Source organism: Muntiacus reevesi, chromosome 7 (assembly GCF_963930625.1).
Source record: "Muntiacus reevesi chromosome 7, mMunRee1.1, whole genome shotgun sequence".
NCBI lineage: Eukaryota > Metazoa > Chordata > Mammalia > Artiodactyla > Cervidae > Muntiacus > Muntiacus reevesi.
In genome coordinates this window covers 9,398,904-9,414,185 of record NC_089255.1, presented here as the reverse complement: position 1 = coordinate 9,414,185, position 15,282 = coordinate 9,398,904, and the positions used below count along the sequence as shown (strand labels likewise).

General features: G+C 37.9%; 1 protein-coding gene across 2 annotated transcripts in view; it reads left to right on the top strand.

Annotated features, from left to right (window-relative positions):
• AP3B1 (adaptor related protein complex 3 subunit beta 1) overlaps positions 1–15,282 on the top strand; it is a 232,757-nt gene that overhangs the window by 1,436 nt on the left and 216,039 nt on the right. The gene's annotated exons all lie outside the window — the stretch shown is intronic.

The window sequence follows — 15,282 nt, the reverse complement described above, 5'->3', positions numbered from 1 at the left end:
AAGTAATGTAACTTCAATAATTTTTCATTTTTCCTTCTGTGCATTTAGATGATGGATTATTCCAACAAGAAATCTGTTGCAGCTCTACTGTTTTATTAGCAGATATTTCACCTGTTAAATTAATGTTTAAGTCTGTAGAGTCTGTTTTGCATGTGATATGCTTACAATTGATTTATGGATTGTGAACTTCTAAGATGTTTTCCTCTTAGAGCCTTTCGTTTCCTATTTTGTCAAATTTGGGTCTGATTTTGAAAAAAATGTGTGGCTTTGACTGTGACCAGTGTTACTGAGGTGACTGAGCATGTTGGAGTTGAAATAAAAATAGCTGACTTTGAGTACTTGTGCACACTACTTTACATTGATTATCTCATTTGGTCCTCCTGACAGCTGTCTGAGTGAGTGAGTGTGACTTACGGGAAACTGTTCTGTGACTTTCAGGTGCCACAGAGGACATAGGAGGAACCCAAAGATATTTCTTTGATTCCACTTTGCAGATGAGGAATTTGGTGCACAAGTGGTTAATTTGCCTAAAATAGCAGAACTAGAATACTGCCCTGCCTGAGTTTGAACTCAGACAGTCTCATCTCAGAGCCCATTCTCTTGAGCATTTAGAAGTAGCACTTGACGAAGTTTATTGTACCTTGGTCTTCCCTTGTATTGCAGTTGGTAAAGAATCTGCCTGCAATGCAGGAGTCCCGGGGTTCGATTCCTGGGCGGGTACATCCCCTGGAGAAGGAAATAATTGTACCTTATTAGAGAATGCATACAAATCATTAGAAGTTTAAAACTTTAGTAGTCGTAGACAGTGTATGACCTTGAGGGTTTCAAGAATTAGAAACATTTTGGCCATTGAATTTCAAACCAATGGTTGTACAGAAACAGGGACCTGAGTTCTGGAAGTGGTCACTTAACCTCTCTTTTATTTTCTCATTTATAAAAATGTTATATTTCTCGCCTTTTTAAAAAAACCCAAATGACAAATTTATGTAAAAAACTTCAAGCTTACCGTGATCCTGTACTCTGATTTTTTTTTAATCAAAGTATATTTGACATTGACATGCTAATTTCAGGTATACACCGTAATGTTCGGTAGGTTTTTTATATTTTGAGAAATTATCACCACAGCAAGTCTGGTTAACATCTGTCACCGTACTTACAGTTTGGTCCCCCCCCCACCTCTTTGGATGAGGACTTTAAAGATTGACTTTTAGCAACTTTCAAATATGCAGTACAGTATTATTAACTGTAGTTAAACATGCTGTACATTATATCCCCCTGACTTACTTATTTTATAACTGGAACTTTGTGCCTTGGACTTGCTTCACCCATTTCTCCCACACCCTCTGGTCTCATTTTTGATGATTTACTTTGAATGATTTTGAGTTTGCAGAAAAGTTGCAAGAGTAATACAGAGAACTACTCTTGACGCAGGCTCAGTTTTTAAAAAATTACTACATTGCTTTATTTCTCTTTCTTTCTCCATCCACACGCAGACATACACACATTCGTATTATTATCTCTTCTGACCCTTTGGAGAATAGGTTGTATACACCATGTCCCTTTATCCTCATACCTTAGCATGTATTTTTTTAAGAACAAGGATATTCTCATTCACAACTGCAGCACTGTTACAGTTAGGAAGTTTATCATTAGTATAATTTACAGTCTATAATCCTGTGTTGTCATTTGTCCCAATAAGTAGTCTTAATTTTTTTAGCATTTTTTTTTCTCTAGTGTAGAATCCAGTCCAGGATTATGTATTTTATTTAGTTCTCGTATCTCTTTAATCTCCTTTAATTTGGAATAGTTACTTAGCCTTTGTCTTTCACTGCCTTGATATTTTTGAAGAACACAAGCCAGTTACTTTATAGCATGTTAATCAGTTTGCCTTTGCTGGTGTTTCCTCACATTTTGATTCATGTTAAATATCCCAGGCTGCAGTACTACCTTCTTAGACTTTTGTGTCAGGAGGCATAGGGTGACCATCTTTATGATGTTAATTTTCCCAGTTATAGGATTTTTTTTCTAGTTATCTATGGGGGGACACTTTGAGATCATACATGTGTTCTGCTCTTCATTAGATTCACCATCCCCTGTACTTGGCCACCGTGTGTGAATCTCCTGAACCAGTCTTTACCACAGTGTCTGCAGTGGTGATGTTTTTGCTAGAGGATAATTGCTTTACAGTTTTGAGGTGGTCTCTGCCACACATCAGCACGAATCAGTCATAATTGTGTGTGTGTGTGTGTGTGTGTGTGGTCCCTCCCTCTGAAGCCTCCCTCCAACCCCCAGTTCTGTCCCTCTAGGTCATCTCAGAGCACCAGGCGGGCCTCCCTGTGTTGTATAGCAGCTTCCTGCTAGTTAACCTGTTTTACACATGATAGTATATATATATATATGTCAATGCTACTTTCTCAGTTTCTCCTAGCCTCTTTTTCCGCAGTGTCCAGAAGTCTGTTCTCCACCTCTGTGTCTCCATGTCTTCTCTGTAAGTAGGTTCACTGTTTTCTTAGATTCCATATATATGTGTTCAAAGAAAAGTGCAGGTGTTAGTCGCTCAGTCATATCCAACTCTTTGCAAGTCTGCCAGGCTCCTCTGTCCATGGGATTCTCTCCAGGCAAGAATATTGGAGTGGGTTGCCATTCCTTTCTCCAGGGGATCTTCCTTATTCAGGGATTGAAGCCGGGTCTCCTGCATTGCAGGCAGATTCTGTACTGACTGAGCCACTAGGTGTTAATATATGATGTTTGTTTTTCTCTTTTTGACTTATTTCATTCAGTATAACAGATTCTAGGTTATCCACCTCACTACAACTGACTCATATTTGTTTCTTTTTATGGATGAATAATATTCATATATATACATATAAAATACACCCCACCCCCCCCCAACCACACACACATCTTCTATATTGACGTCTAGGTTGCTTCCATGTCGTGGCTATGGTAAAGGATGCTGCAGTGAACATTGGGGTATGTGTGCCTTTTAGAATTGTGGTTTTCTCAGGGTATATGCCCACTAGTGGAATTGCTGGGTCATATGGTAGTTTTATTTCTGGTTTGTTAAGGAGTCCATACTGTTGTCCATAGTGGCTATACCAGTTTACATTCCCTCCGGCAGTGCACTAGAGTCCCCTTTTCTCCACATTCTCTCCAGCATTTATTATTTGTAGTTTTCTTTTTTATGATGGCTGTTCTGGTTGGTATGAGGTGTTTTCTTTTGTCTTAAATGCTTATTTTAACCAGTTTGGGTGTGTGTGTATAATTTAAAATAGTAATTATTAATAATTTGTTTTTGGATTAAGCATTTAATTATAAATTAATTTCTAAAAATTACTAATTAGTTTTTCTTAACAATGGTAAAACTACTAAATTTCTGAATCTCTCTTTTTTGGGGGGGGGGAACATCACAGTGTACTGGAAAGAATGTTGGACCTAGAGTGAAAAGACCTGGATTTAAGTTGATGTTTTCTGCTTGTAGTAATGCTTCTTTGTTCAAGTTGCTTGATCTCTTCAAACTTCAGTGCCTTTATTTCTAGGGAGAGTATGATAATACTTGCCTGTTTTGTGAGTTTTTCACAAGATGGTATAGTTGAAATGACTTCTGAACTAGAATAGTAACTAACACTATTTGGAAAAGTTGTTGAAAGCTTCACTGAGGTGGTAATGTATTAGGTCATAAAGCCTGAGAAGATTTTTGCCAGGTGGAGAACAGGGGGAGTTCTTCAGGCAAAGTAAATAGAAACCAGGAGAGATGCAAAAGAAAATGCACGTTTAGATAAAATATAGATTCAAGCATCAGCATTTAGAATTGTGGGTAGTAATTAAAGTATGGGAATGGATTAAATCGCCCAGGGAGAACTTTTCTTTTTAGGTGAAGAGGCAGTTTAGACAAAACTGTAGGGAGCATCAACATTTAAAGTGTGAATGAATGAGCAACTAGGGAAGGAGACAGTGCTCAGAGGGCTAGGAAACCAGAGGAAAGTTTAAAAAAAAAAAAAGCAAGCTGAGAGGAGCAAGGAAGTGGTTAACTATGTTAGGAGTTGCTGAGATAAGGCAGATGGAATGAAGGCTGAAAGGTGGCCATTGGATTTAACAATTAAAAGGTAACCAAGGCAGCATTTTTTCAGTCCTTGCTGAAATTGGGGTGGTCTTTCCATTTGTTTGATTTGGAGAGCTGATTTAGCCCCAAAGGACTGCGTGCTTTTCTGTTGTCTTACTATATCGTGTAGTCTGATGTAATCAATGTCATTGTTTTTGCATTGCAAATGATAAAGCCTAGCTTACTTTTTTAACTTAAATTTTATTTATTGTCAGCTTTATATTATCCATGAACATTACATTACATATAACTCTTTAACCTTTAATATCAGTGTTTCTCGGTGGAGGTCACTAGAATTTTACGTGGGTCTCTGGTGTGTGTACATCATGGTAGGTTACAGTCAGTCCTAAGGGCTGCAAAGAGTTGGATATGGCTGAGTGATTGGGCACACGACAGACAACACATCTAGCTCAATCCACACTGCTTTTTGTCACTTTCAAGGGGCATATAGAAATGTATCTGAATGAGAGTAACCTTTTTATAGGGATGTTCTCGAGTTAACTTTATTGAAAGGAAAGATGAACCAGTCTTATGGACCAAGAAAATGCAGAGGACTACAAATAAAATAATTTATTTGGGATCTTAAGAATTGTAGCTCAAGATTGTACAGTGGAAAAGAGTTCAGGGTCTTATAAAGATGAAAGCCGCAAGGTCGTTGTTATCTGGCAAGAACTATGGTTGACCAAGACTTCTCTGGTGGCAAGATGGTAAAGCGTCTGCCTACAGTGCAGGAGACCTGGGTTCAATCCCTGGGTTGGGAAGATCTCCTGGAGAAGGAAATGGCAACCCACTCCAGTATTCTTGCCTGGAAAATCTCATGGACAGAGGATCCTGGCAGGCTGTAGTCCGAAGAGTCGCAAAGAGTCGAACACAACTGAGTGACTTCACTTTCATGGTTGACCACGATGCAAGGAAGTATTTGCTCTTAATGAATAGGCTGTCACAAGTTACTTTAGAGTAAGGGTTGGATAAATATTTTGAGTTTCTGGAACATTGGGCACATATTCTGGATACCTCCGTTAAGATAGTAAGTGGTCGAAGTTCAGATTCCATCTGAGCTGTTGTCCGTAAGTCACACTTCATCAGTCACACATTTCTAAAAGCTGTTTTAGAGAGCTTTCCAGCCACTGCTGACTTTGTTTTATTTTCCTTTTGCAGCCCCAGATGTCAGTGCCTTGTTGATAGTAACACACTAGTTTGTATATTTTTGTTTTTGTATTTCTTCCAGTTTTGTTGAGATATAATTAATATACAGCACTGCATGAGTTTGAGGTGTACAACATAATGATTTGGCTTATATACATCATGAAATTATTACCACAGTAAATTTAATGAACATCCATCATCTCATATAAATGTAACATTAAAAAAATAGAAAGTAACTTTTTCCCTTGTGATGAGAACTCTTAGGATTTACTTAACAATTTTCACTTATAACGTATAGCAGTGTTAGTTATATTATCATGTTGTATAGCACATTCCCAGTTGTGAGATAAAGTACTTAAAACTGGAAGTCTGTACCTTTTGACTGTCTTTATCCAATTCCCCCACTCCCCAGTCTCCCTACTTCTGGCAACCACAAATCTGATCTCTTTTTCTGTAAGTTTGTATGTTTGTTTTTGGTGAGTAATTGACCTGTCACACTCTACGTTAGTTCTTGGTACACAGCACAGTGGTTCAGTATTTCTATACATTTCTAAATGATCACTGTGATAAGTCTAGCTGGTGTCTCTTGCCATACAAAGATGCTTCATATTTCTTGACTGTATTCTCCAGACTGTACATTTCATTACCCGTGATTCATTTATTTTGTAACTGAATTTTGTACACCGATACTCTCTTTCCCCAAAACCATCTGTTTGTTCTTTGTATCTGTGATTCTATTTCTGTTTAGTTATGTTTGTTCATTTGTTTTTCTAGATTCCATGTGTATCTTTCCCTGTCTGACTTGTTGCCCTTAGCATGATACCCTTTGGTCATTACATGTTGTAGAAAATGGCAAGATTTCATTCTTTTTTTTGGGTGAGTAATATCCCCTGTGTTTTGTGTATTGTCTGTATATATATATACACCATGTATTCTTTGGTCATTCACCTGTCAGTGGAGACTTAGATTGCTTTCGTACCTTGGCTATTTAAATAATGCCGCAGTGAACTTCTGGTGCATATATCTTTTCAAATTACTGTTTTTGTTTTCTTTGAATAAATACCCAGGAGTGGAATTGCTAAATCATATGATAGCTGCTTTCAAGTTTTTGAGGACCCTCCATACCCTTGCGGCTGCGGCAGTTTACAGTGCCATCAGCAGTGTACAGTAATCCCTTCTTTCCCACATCTTTGCCATTTTGTATTGGTTGTTTGGTTTTTCTCATACTGACTTGTATGAGCTGTTTATATATTTTGGACATTAATCCCTTGTCACTAATATCAGTTGTGGATATTTTCTCCCATTCCATAAATTGCCCCTCTCCTTTGTTGATCGTTTCCTTTGCTGTGCAAACACTTTTAATTAGGTCTACTTATTTATTTTTGCTTTTATCTCTTTTGTCTTAGGAGACAGGTCCAGAAAAAATAGTTATGATTTTTGTCAATATTCTGCCTCTGTCTTTTCCTAGACATTTTAGGGTTTCAGATCTTCAATCCATTTTGAGTTTGTTTTTATATATGCTGTGAGGTAGTAACCTCAACTTGTACACGTAGCTTGTTGAAGAGACTGTCTTTTCTACATTATACCTTAAACTCTTGGTTGGTGTTGGCCTGTAGGTAGGGGGACCAGGCCCAGGGGGTCATGGAGCTGGTGCCAGACTGCTGATGAGTGGGCGGGTCCTACCAGCTGGCTGTAGGGCCTTGTTTGTCCCAGGTCTGGTCCCCTTCTCTGGGCGGATGGGGCTGGGCCCAGGATAGTGCTGGCCTGCTGGCAGGTGGGGAGGGTGGGATCGACGGGCTGCTGGACCCAGGGCTCTTGCTCACGCCTTGGCGGGTGGGCTGCATCCTGAGCCTTCTGGTAGACAGGGCGGGTCCTGGGGTAGCTGTGGTAGCTGAGGGCTCAGGGGGTCCTCTGGCAGCTGGCCTGTTGGTGGGCAGGACTGGGTCCCCCCCGCTACTCTTTGGTCTAGAGTGTTCCAGGACTGGTGCCTGTGGGCTGGTGGGTGGGCTGGGTGCTGACACTAGTAAACTAGAAGAGAATTCCTAAATGACACTTGCCAGCACCAGTATCCTTGTGAAATGAGCTCCCCCAAGTGGCTGCCACCAGCGTTTGTGTCTCCAGGATACTTCCCAGTTGCCTCTTGCCTCTTTGGGAGTCTTTCCAAGATTAGCAACTTGGTCTGACCTAGGTTCCTCTCAGAATACTGCTTCTGCCTTGGAACCTGGAGCATGTGAGATTTTGTATGTATGTTACTCAGAATGGTACGTGTGCGTGACATGCGTGCTCAGTCATGTCTGATTCCTGACTCTTTGCAACCCCATGAACTGTAGCCCACCAGGCTCCTCCAGCCATGGGATTTTCCAGGCAAGAATACTGGAGTGGGTTGCGATTTCCTTCTCCAGGGGATGTTCCAGACCCGGGGATCGAACTCCTGTCTCCTGCATTGCAGGCAGACTCTTGACCATCTGAGCCACCAGGGAATCTGTTAATTAGATAGTGTAGTTTATGTGAAGATGCCTAGTAAAGTGTTTGGCTCATATTTTTGCATAATAAATATTTTAGAACTTTTACTTCATGACTGATCATTGAATGATTCAGATTCTACTAATATTTACTGTCACTTCAGCCAATGTAGTTAAAAAATAAACATGACCAGATTCTGTGGACCTTATACAAAAGGGAAAACCTAACCTCCTATCCCTGTTAATGTATTATTGCATCACCGTGAAGGCCCCAAACAGCCATTTTCTTTATGTCATTGCTTGAGGTTTTGTTGTGGTTAGGTTTAATTGACTTAGAATTGTCACGTAGGTATTGAATGAATTTTATAATCAAGGTTTTGAAGTCTATACCATTCTTCAAATAGCATTTTTATTTTCAAATGTGGGGTTATACTGTAAGTATAATTAATTCTGTGTTTTCAGCTGATAAGATTTTTATCTTACCTTTAAGAATTTATTTGGTGAGATAAGGCTAATGTGAACTAATATGAATAGTACAAATTGTGTAGTAATTCTCAAGATTTCAGTGTGATATACCTAACAAAAAATGACTTATTATAAGCCTTTATTTACTTTTTTTCCAGAATGAATAGTGCATTTTAATGTGAACTTGGCCAACTGAGGTTTTTTTTTTTTTGGTCTTTATTTTGTATTAGGGTATAGTCGATTAACAGGGCTTCCCTGATAGCTCAGTTGGTAAAGAACTCGCCTGCAATTCAGGAGATCCCAGTTCAATTCCTGGGTCGGGAAGATCCGCTGGAGCAGAGATAGGCTACCCACTCCAGTATTCTTGGGCTTCCTTTGTGGCTCAGCTGGTAAAGAATCCGCCTGCAATGCAGGAGACCTGGGTTCGATCCCTGGGTTGGGAAGATCCCCTGGAGAAGGGAGAAGCTACCCACTCCAGTATTCTGGCCTGGAGCTTTCCATGGACTGTATAGTCCATGGGGTGACAAAGAATTGGACATGCTGAACCACTTTCACTTTCATAGTGGATTAACAATGTTGTGATAATTTCAGGGGAACAGCAAAGGGACTCAGCCATACATATATGTGTGTCTATAAGCCTTTATTTTTGTAAACAGTGATTTACTGAACACAGTGGACATGCTGGAATTTTGAAATGTCAAACACATTTTAGTTTGAGATGCTGAAAATGTTGGAGCTCTGAGTTGTTAGCATATTATGAAGAGGCACAGGCTCTTCATTGTGAGTTCCTTTCTCTTGTGTTTAGGAATTTGGTGTTGCTGGTATGAAAATATACTCCATTAATGATTTCCATAGCATATTTTTGTCCTTGTCATCTGTGAGGCAAGCAGAAGTAACGCAACTTAGACTAGGAGTAGGCCTTCCTACTATCAGGTAGCTTTCGCTTAACAATGACCACTGTTTGCCAATTAGGACCAATTAGCTTTCACCGATGTTTGCCAATTAGGAAATTAGGAACGGGGCGGAAACCCCCAGGAAAGTCCCGCCCGCGCGAAAGTATTGACCAATGAAATTGTTTTGCAAACGTGTAACCAATCCGCTTCTCACTCTGTAAATTTGTGTAACAGGTTGGGCTTGGGGCTCTCTGACCCGCACCACTGCGTTGGTTGCGGGTGGAGAGTCCTGACTCGAGTCAGTAATAAACTTCCCTTCCTGCGAGTTGCGTTGTCTTGGAAGCCTTCTCTCTTCCCGCTCGGGGATTCGGACATCGGGCATTCGGACATCGGGCATAACATCATCATCTTCGATTTCTGAAGATTTAATTCCTTTGAGTTTGATAACTCCAGTTTTGGTAACTGCTCATCTTGTTAATTCTGCTTAGCTTGTTGGAATTTATGGCCACTTAATCTAGTTATGGCAATGTTAACAGCATAGTTGCCATGCTGTATATATAAATTGGGCCCTAATGTTTTTATTTACAAGGAATATATGAAATATAAGGCAGTTTCAGGGCTTTATTTTATATTGGCCGCAATGTGTGGCTTGTGGAATACTAGCTCCCTGCCCAGGAATTGAATCCTGGCCACGATAGTGAAAGCACCAAGTCCTAACTACTGGACCACTAGGAGACTCCCAATTTCAGTGTTTTTATTGCTCTTTTAGTAAGTAAATGTCATGTGTTCTAAGGTGGCTGATAGCAAAAGAAGAAGCTATACAATGATATCTGCAGTACATTCCTAGGTAGATGAATTAGTTGTTTTTGTCTTCGTGTAAGTAAGACTGTTAGTTCTACAAAGGGCCAGCTATTCAGGTTAAGGATTTTCACTTTTAGTGGTGCAGTAGGATTCCTATAATTTACTTCTTGAAATGTTCTTCAAATCAAATAAAAGTTTACCACATTGAACAAAAAAAGTGATGAAATACTGCAGAGTCCTGCTTTGCAACAGATTATAACAGTGTTCTATTTTATTTGCTTAGCTTGCATTTCTTCTTGGAGGAGGTTCAGTTCTGACTTTTATAGTTTATCTTAACTACTCAACCAAAAAACATAGATATAGAATATGTTATTTTAAGATCACTGATTTTGTGAAATCCAAGGAGAAAATCTAGAATATTTAAAATCAAGCCTTACTACTAAATCCCAAGATGTGAGATATTATTTCTAAAAATATTTAGAATTTGAGGTAACATTGCTAGAACTGAATGAGGAAAACCGAAAAGATCAGACAGATGGTGGGTTGAAATGTTCTTTTTTACTGCAGAAAAGTTACAAATGCTCATGAAATGACAAATGTTTTATAGTGAAATAATTTGACAGTATTGCAATTGTGAATATAAATGAACTACCGACAAAAACAAATTGCCTGCAGTCCAAATTCAAAATTTAAAGTGAAGAGCCCAAAGTAGAATAATCAAGAAGGAAATGATTTTCCTATATTTCACATTATTATGAATAACATTCTTTGGTTTATGTACTTAGGGAAGACTTACTTAACATGTCAGCTGGAAACAGTTCATAGATCTACAAAAGTGAACAATTTATAGTCAATGTCTGCTTATTGATGGGCTGATTACTTGTATTGCTGATAGGGACTGACCTAATTAGAAGGCCAGTGTCTTTAATCTTGCAGCTGAGTGAGGTAGCATGCCAGCTGGATAAGCGAGAGGCTTATGAATAAGGCTGGTCCCAAGATCATGGGTTGGCAGAGCTTTACTCTAGGAGTAGGTTACCTAAAATTTCTTAAAGCCTAGGTTAAGGATGTAGTCATAAAGAATAAGGGGGAAATTTAGTACTATGGGGGCGGAAGGGGAGAGTTGAAGTTTGGGGGCCAGATTGTGTAGGGCCTTGTAAGGACTTTGGATTTTACTTTTGAGTGTGAAGAGGAGCCATTGGAAGGTTTTGAGCAGAATGGGCATTTAGAAGTCAGTCAGTCATTATTAAGTGACTACTGTGTGCCAGATGTATTTGTTTTTTCGAAGAGGTTATGGTCTGCAGGATACTTGAGACCTTATTCATTTCTTTTTTTTTTCCTTTTCTTTTATTTATTTATTTATTTTTCATTGACCTTATTCATTTCTAATGTTTCTTTCTATAACCTAAAAAATATAGAAGTAACTTGTGGTTTTAACAAATATGAGTGCCTTCTTTTGCTTGGTACTCTTCTTAATGCTGGGGATTAATCAATCAGTGGACAAAATGCCTGCTTTCATGGAGTGTATTCCAATCTGAAGAAGATAAGCAATAAAATAAGTCAATATATGGTCAGTCATTTGATAACAGGGAGCTCTATAGAGAAAAATAAGGCAGGGAAAGAGGATAGAGAATTAAGATGGAGGTTGGGTTGAGTTTGAAATAGCAGGGTGAAGAAAAGATGCTTGCAAATACCTGAAGTAGGTGAGGGAGTGACTTGCAGAAGTCTGGGGAGAAAGAAGTCTTCAGTCAGAGGAATTGTGTGTGCTCAGGCTCTGAGGCAGAAGAATTTCTGATCTGGGAGCGTAGTAAAGAGGCCAGTATGTCTGCACAGAGTGAATGAAGGAAGAGGGGGGAGTAGTAGATGAGAGCAGAGAGGTAAGGACCAGATTGTGTAGGGCTTTTTGTCCATCCTTGTAAGGACTTGGATTTTACTCTGTGAGAGAAAGAAGCCATTGGAGGGTTTGAACTGAAGAGTGAGGTGACCCACCTTATGTTTTTAATATATCGCTTTGTCTCCTAAACTAGGAGTAGACTGCAGATCTGAGGCAGGGAGACCAGCAAGGAGACCCTACAGTAACCCTGGCAAGATAAGGTGATGCCTCAGTCCTCGGTGGTAGAGGGGAGCAGTGATTGGATTCTTATATAGTGCTTAACAAATGATTTTGGAGAATAGTGATTACAAATGATTTCCCCCCTGCCTTTTTGGTTTTTTTTTTAATCATTTTTGGTATTTTAAAACTTTTCATTAATATGGTAAAAATTATTAAAAAATGCAGTATTATTTGGTCAATATCATATGTTTATATTTCAAAATTTTAAAAATACATGTGGAAATAAATTAATCTTTTGAAAATTACAATAGTTTTTTCCAACAGAATGCAGAATTTAAAATAAACATGTAAAGCTCAGTGATTTGCATTTTCAGATTTTTTTTCCTGTCATATAGGAAATTGTAGGATTTTTTTTGGTTTCTAGGCCTACATGGCCTTCATCAGGAAACTTGACTGTGTGACTTTTCTTAAAATTGTGATTAAAAAATATATAACATAAAATTTACCATCTTAACCATTTTTAAGTATACAGTTCATTAGTGTCAAGTATACTTACATTGTTGTTCAACAGATCCCAGAACTGTTTCATTTTGTAACAATGCCAAGTGATTTTTTTTCAAAACTGAATTTTTTACTGAGATTTTCAAGTGCTTCGGGGACAAAGCTTATCTAAGGTAGAGATTGAATATTGGTTTCCTCAATTCCCTAAACAGAAGGCTAATCCAAACTCATCAGATGGAAAACTTGCCTTCTGTGGCCTTGGAAAGTTGATTTTTTTCTTTTTAAGGATTTAAAAATTAATCTGGCTTTGAGTTGGCCTATCTTATGAACATAGTAGAAAACTTATATTTATTTTGCTGTAGTTTATGAATTTCTTGGAGGAAAACCTAATACTAATACTCATACTTGATGCGCACACTGACTCTTTGGCATGTCTGTGTTTATGCCCATCTGCTCCTCTGGCACCATGCCCGTTATTACAGTGGCATGCCAGTATCAGTGGGGCATGTGAGCCAACAAAGACGAATTGTTTGGATGGAATACACTATTCTGTAATACTAATTAATTTTGAGCTGATGAATCTACATGAGATAATGTTAACCAAATATAGTCAAAGTAATGTCAGTGATAATAAAATTTATTTTGACTTAGACAGAAGTGTATCACAGATGCTTTAGACTACTACTGAGAATAGTTAGTGTTTATTATGGTTCCAGTGATCAGTTTTCTTTTCACAAAATTTTGAATTCAAGAGAAAAAAGAATGCAACAGTTTTCTTGTGGTCGATTATAAAAATTAGGTAGGTATTGTGGCACCATAGGTTATGGATTTTATACTTATTCTATAATTCTTGAAATGTTTTCTTAATATACTCAACTTTAGAAGTTCATAGTAATGTGGTAAATGGGAAGAATGTTGGATTTCAAAACAAGACTCAGGTTTAATTCTTTGCTCTGCTGTTCCCTAATTCTGTGTTGGTATACTTGAAAATTATGTTTAGAATTTCTTACATGTGTAATTTTTTACTTGCATGTTATCCTTACATTCTCTGAGCTTCAGCTTCCTTATTAATTGAATAGTGAGTAACTCCGCATGCTTCCTAGAGACTCTGTGATACTAAAATAAATAAATAATGTTTTAAGTTCTAGAAAATGCTTTCAGGTGACTAAATAAGTTAATCATATGTTATCAATGTAAGGCATGTTAGTAATAGAGAAAATGTATCACTTCCCCATTCTTGTACCCCCCTGAGATAATCACAATGGAAAAGTTCTTGTGTATCCTTCTAGAAAAAAATTTGTAAACCAAATGATCATACATATGTATAATATTACCAAATGATAATATATAATAACATTTTGTTACTACACTGAATCTTTATAATTGTTAGTGCATTACATCTTCTCCCTCATATTTATTGGTTTATTTTCTCAATGAAATACCTTATATGTCCTTTGTCCATTTCCCTGTTGGATCAGCTCTTGTTGATTAGTTAAGGGTCTTTTGTATTCTAAGGAAATTAGCTCTGAGTTAAATTCCAAATTCTTTTTATTTGTTTTTTGACTTCAGTTTATGGCACTTATTCTTAGTGCAAAAATTTTAAAACTTTCTGTTTATATTTATCAAATTGCAGTGACTTTTGAGACTCCGTGAGTCTTTTTAATCTTTTATCGAAAGTGGCAACTTTGGTTTATGGTGCTGTTAGACAGAAGGAAGAATTTTAGCTTGTTCCTAAGAAGCTGAATGGCTCTGTGATATTTCCTTTAAAACTTTAAGGATGAGTAGTCGCATTCTAGAAAGTATTCCTTACATCCTGAGCAAAACTAAAATCTATTTCCTGCTGCCTGCCAACAGAATAGTAGCTGAGGACTTTGGTAATGGGTTTGGCAAATATGGAGACTTTTGTGATGTATATATGACATCATGGTTTTTAAAACATGCACACGTACAATGTATACATAGAAGATGTATGCATAGTTTTTAACTTTTGCTGGGGTCGTGGACCATTTTGAGAATCCAATGAAAGCTTAGAGTTTTCCTGTATTCCTCTGAGGAACATGGTTAGTATATAGCTTATGTTCATTTATTCTTTCAACTCATATGTATTGTGTGTTTAGTGTACTTGAGGAAACAACCATTGTGTACATTTATAGACCCTTTATAGACCTTCTTTTGGTCTTTATCATCTCTGTTTGTTCCTGCCATGTATCTTTGCAAAATTTCTATGGTTGGCTCCTTGTCTTCTGAGATCTCAGCTTAACTGATCACTTCTACCTATAGAGATATTTGTGATTGCCCAGTCTTACTTTAATTGTATTACCTTATTTTAATTATTTGAATAGTACTTATTCTGTTTATATTTATTTTTCCCTTCCCTTTCCCTCTCTCCTTCCCTCCCTCCCTCCCGCTTCTGTCAGTTCTGTCATTTTTCCTCACCCATACCCAGCTCCCCTGCATTCTCACTTAGAATGTAAGTCCCAATACTTAGAATAGTTCCTGGAACCTAGTAGATACCGAATAAATGAATGTTCTAGGCCCGGTGGTAAGTGCTTTACAATGATCTCATTAAGTTTTCCTAACAACCTGTGTGAAAGATACCATCCTTTAGTTTTGTTGATTTTTATCTATTGTAGTTTCTTTCTGTTGTATTGAATTCTCCCCTTATACTTTTTTTCTTTACTTGTTCTTTGAGTTTAATTTGCTGCTATTCTTCTAGTTTCCTGAAATGGAAGCCTAGAATATTGATAGTCAATCTTTCTTCATTTATATTGTATTTCAGTTCAGTTCGGTTGCTCAGTTGTGTCCGACTCTTTGTGACCCCATGGACTGCAGCACACTGGGCCTCCCTGTCCATCACAAACT